We start from the raw sequence: 4,984 nt of genomic DNA on the forward strand, positions 1-4,984 counted from the left end.
AAGCCTCTACTCAGCTGTATTTTTGTTACTAATTTATGTTTGTTGTTGTTTAACACAGATTTCAGAAGAGCAAATATGCTTAATAGTTTAAGTAGATTTCATTTGTCAGTGTGGGACTGCTGAGTCACCTGAAGAACTCATGTCCTTCATTCTCCACATGATGTTCATTTACAGAAATGTTTCACAGGAACTGATTCCTCCCAAAAGGGTGAACTAGTGTGTTTCCATAGATTATCTCTGTATGAATGTACTTCTTAAATGAAGGCAAGTGTTTGTCCTTTTTTGTTCTTCAGTTACAGTACGTGATATCAAGGGCAGGCGGTCAACACTGGGGGAAGACAAGAAGCAGACGTACTTCCAAGAGGGAGCTGCAGTGTGGACACAGCCAGGTCACTGAGGTCAGAGGTCAGAATCTGAAACAGCTCGTGTTTATATTTTAGTTTGATTTATAAAAAATCAAAATGTATTTATGAAGAAACCTTTAAATAATAGTCATAATTATGATTATTATAAGAAATATCCAACATTTAAGTGGATTTTCTGTTACACATATTGTGTTAGCCCTGCAATAAACTGGCAGCCTGTCCTGTCTTTGTCCTGTATCAGCTGGGATAGGCTTCATCCTCCCGCAACCCTGAATTGGATACATTGTATTCCAATTATGTAATCTGATCATTTACAAACTCAAGGTATCTAATCAAAATGTAAGTAATAATTATAAAATGGGAAAGCAGAAATAAGTGTGACATAAATGTAAATGTGTTAGCTGACATAGAGGACAGCTACATGCAGTCTGAAAAACCTTTGTTGTCAAGTTTGCAGGTCTATCAGCACGAGACATTCTTACATAGAAGAGACTGTTAAAGTCTCTAACTCAGTGAAGCATTATTGGTCCAGTCTGTTTGGATAAATATAGTAAGTTGATGTTTGTCCATTTATTGACACATTTTCTTAAGTGCTTATCCAGTTCAGGATCACAGTGGAGCTGCAGCTGGATATGTTCACTAAATAAACCTTACAAACGTTAACAATAAACCTGCATCCCTGTATGTTGTTGTCCACAGGATGAGAAAATCAAACTGGAACACTGTGGAACATGTTAATAAATGTTTGTGTTTATCCCTGTGTCTTTCACAGGAGGCGCTGGACGGTTTCCCTAATAGTTCCTGGTGAATCAAAGCAGAACCATAAAGGTTGCTGGATTGCATGATGGCCTTACCCCTGAGCAGTCATCCTGTTAAAGGAGGAACCAGTTAGAAGCTGTTTTCCAAGTAGCTGAGCAGATTTCATCTCAAGTAAGCGATTAACTGTTTGTTCATCTGTTCTGCCACTTAAAGAGCATTTAAGGACGTCTTTTGAGTGTCCAGTTGAATTAATTCTACTGGCTCTCATGGTCATTTGTTATTATAGACATATTTTTCATGTTCATCCAGCTATATAGTAAATTCTATCTATTTAGTAATATCCGTCAGCTATAAAATGTAATATAAATATAAAAAATATCTAAATATCTCCTGCCCTTTATATTTTAATGATGTAAGTCTGTTATCGTGTTACATTAGCATTCCTCACATATCAATGAGATGCTGTACAGTACAATCCTACTGACACAGCAGAGGGATAACGACGGCTATTCAACATCGTTACACGACACATTCGAGCGGCATGACACAGACAAAGTGACTAAATCATCTTTTTTGTGGTTTATTGTCTTCAAACCAGCAGACAAAGCTGATGGCAGAAGATGTCGGAGAAGAACTTCAGGCCGTGTACTCTATAGGTATTTTTTTCTTGTTATCAAAAGACATTTGGAGTGACGGCTTCTACAACTGGTTGTGCTAAAGTAAAGCTTACAGTCTAAGAAATCACAGTGTTGATATTCAGCACAAAGAGAAAAGCTCACTTGTTTGAATTTATTTACAATCATAGTTTTATAAATCCTGACTGTAAACATCTTCTACAGCTTTGATATTGTTTGACACTAGATATCAGGTTTCATTTAAAGGTTTCTGTGTCCCAATGAGCCATTTACACTGACCAGTGTTTGCATTTAACTGTAACACATTCATTATTTAGTTCCAACATTTCTAAGAGAAATAACTGAATGTAAAAAAATGGCAGCACTCAGGCCAGGTTTATAGAGATATATGCATGCATTATGAAATTTATGTATCCCAGATAATTGTTATTCATCTAGTCATGGCAGACCCACCCCTTCCTCCCAAGTTAACTGCAACCCAAAAGAACTAGTGGGGCTATTTACACACTCACAACCAGTGTGGGGTAAAAAGAGCCACCAAAAAGCTGTCAGCCACAGATGTGCTAGAAGAGTTAGAAACTCTACTTATGGAGAAACTTTCTAAGTCTAACAGGGGACAGGTACTCCTGCCCAAATAACATGATATAACCCCACATACAGCCCAGCCATAAAATGAACCAAGTCATTTAGTTAAAGACAGCATGGGACCAAATGCATGTAACCAGCCTGCACCAACCTGGCATTTCTTCCTCCTGAATTAAAGGAATGAATGGATGAAAGTTAAATGACTACAAACCTAAAGCCACTAGTTCCCACACTGGAGTTCCCTGACACTGTGTGTTAACCGTATTTAGCTTGTATCAACAGTTGTAACAGGCTAAGCCACCTGAGACACTGCATTGAATGATTGTTCCTGTCTTAAAGATTTCAGCTGACTGGTTTCAGCTCAGATGTTCTGCTTTTTCCTTTCAGTAGATCAAAGCAGCTCGTGCTCCTTCTGCTTCTATTTTAATGAGAAGAAGAAGAAGAAGAAGAAGACTGCTTCAGCGAGGTGGCGTTCATGGTCTCAATGAACAGTCATGGTCACACACTGCATGTGGTTTTAAAAGCAACATGTCTGTTCACCACAACAATGGAGATGTGTAATATTAGTGCAGCTACGGTTTGTTCTTGAACATCAGTTCTGTTTTCTACTTTGATCACTTTGACCAAAAAAGTGTTGTTTTCAGATTCTTTCTTTTAAATCTATAAAGCACCTGTTCATTTTTTATTACAATTAGTTTCACATAAATGTTAGTGTTTCCTTTATGATCTTTTAATGCTTACACTACACTGTACATGTCTACATTAGAGACATTTCTGTTACCTGTTTCTGTTGACTCAGAGTTGTGAAATGTTCTTTTATTTGATGCACAATATGAAGTTCATAATTTTCTTACAAATAAAACTATAATGACAAACATGAACAGCTGTGCTTATTTCTGAGACATGATTTTGTTTTTTGAATGTGTTCATATTTAGACAGTGTGCATTTGTATGCTGAAACTGTAATGGTGAACCTGAGGTGATGGTCAACAGAAGGCAAATATATATCAATATAAAACAATATTGAAGTAACGTCTTTACCCTTTGCAGCGTGTGGACGCGCTGTGCACACAATCACCTTATTTACTGTAGTAAACGTGCGCCGCTAGCTCACGTGACTGACTGTCTCCATGGTTACATCGTATATTATTAGCTATGTAAACAGTTTCCAAAGATACTGCCATAGCTCTCTACAGCTGTAACACTTTCACACTTTGCAAATCATTTCACGTTTTTGATAGTTATGAAGACAGAATATGTTTTTAAGGTCATGCTAGGCGGTTGCTATGGTGGTTGCTGTGGACTTGGGTGGACCGCGTCCGATTCCTGTTATTAGCTGTCCGCCGTAGGAAGGCTGCGTTCATTTACAAGTAGTGACAGTCTGCCGCAACTCGAACTCAAACCCCGCTTTGTTCTTTAATTATAGGCCTTTTATAGCCGTTCATGACACGCACACACACACATAAAGCACTTTGCCTCACAATGACAGTGCAACTTTACCTAACCTAACCTTTAAAGTATCTGATATAGGATAGAAAAATGAAGCAACCAGAGATTTAATGATGAAGACTCTGGGTTCTGTAGTTCACGTTTTACAGTCCTGAATGACTCTTTGCATATAATTTATTGAAGAGGACTTTAGAATGCACTTTACATTTAGACTGTTGCTGTTTAATTTTTTACATTGTTGCCGTGTTATGTCATGCATAAGGTTCACCTGCTGGGGGTTTGATGGATCAGCTGGACAATACAGTCAAAGACAGACTTCATTCATCATATGCAAGAATCCTAGTTGGATTTTTGTTTTCATTCATAGTTTTGAACCAAATATTGAAAACAATTCTGACAGACTGGATACCTGGTCATGTGTACATTACCTTGTACTCAAGCATCCCAGGACAGAGCCCTGCCCCACCATGAGCCTGGGTGGATACGTGGTTATAATTTAAAAGGACCGATACTGAATATGAATATTTCATGAAAATTGAATTATAATACAAATTAGTAATAAGGGTTTCTCTGCGCCCTTATCTACCCCATACTCAAAGAGCTGCGGGCAGAGAGGGTGACAGGAGAGGATGGCACTGAAGAGAAGATGCTCGGTTTCTGGAGTCTCCTGGTCCTGTCAGTATTAGTAGGATGCATCTGCTGTGTCTTCTCGTGGATGCTCACCTACCTTGACTCGTTCCAGCCTGGTATGGATTTCCCAACACTGCGGACAGTGGCCCACGTCAGAGACGTTTAATATTGATTACATATGTCTGAATTGCTAACCCTAACCCTAGCTCAACAGACCACAATGCCCTGTCAGTATTATTACATGCTGTGAAGATAAGTAGCTTTGATCACAGTTTATGTTGTAAAAGAGAAGGAATGTTGAAAAAAGATCAACATTGTGATATTATTTCGTCCAAACTGACCAGAAACATGCTTGTCATACTCTCACAGCAAAGGATCAGACTCACTGTGCATGACGGCTCGGGCCAATGATGTCTGTTAGATTGTCAGTTGTTTAGTGTGCTTCTGTACAGTTAGGGTCACCGTCTCTATTTCAGAACAATTAATATGCGGAAAACACTAAAAGTTGATTGCCTTCCAATATTCTAGCATAATTAAAAAAATTAGACTTTGTAAGTACAT

The 4,984-nt window shown here is 38.3% G+C and overlaps 1 long non-coding RNA gene across 1 annotated transcript; it reads left to right on the forward strand.

Moving 5' to 3' along the window:
- The first annotated feature begins 298 nt into the window (after positions 1–298).
- Positions 299–3,225, forward strand: LOC148097584 (uncharacterized). The gene is made up of 2 exons (XR_015716761.1): positions 299–405; positions 1,138–3,225. It is a non-coding gene; the product is annotated as an uncharacterized LOC148097584 (long non-coding RNA).
- Positions 3,226–4,984: the final 1,759 nt, after the last annotated feature.

This window comes from Neolamprologus brichardi, chromosome 18 (genome assembly GCF_056152115.1).
Source record: "Neolamprologus brichardi isolate AB-2024 chromosome 18, ASM5615211v1, whole genome shotgun sequence".
NCBI lineage: Eukaryota > Metazoa > Chordata > Actinopteri > Cichliformes > Cichlidae > Neolamprologus > Neolamprologus brichardi.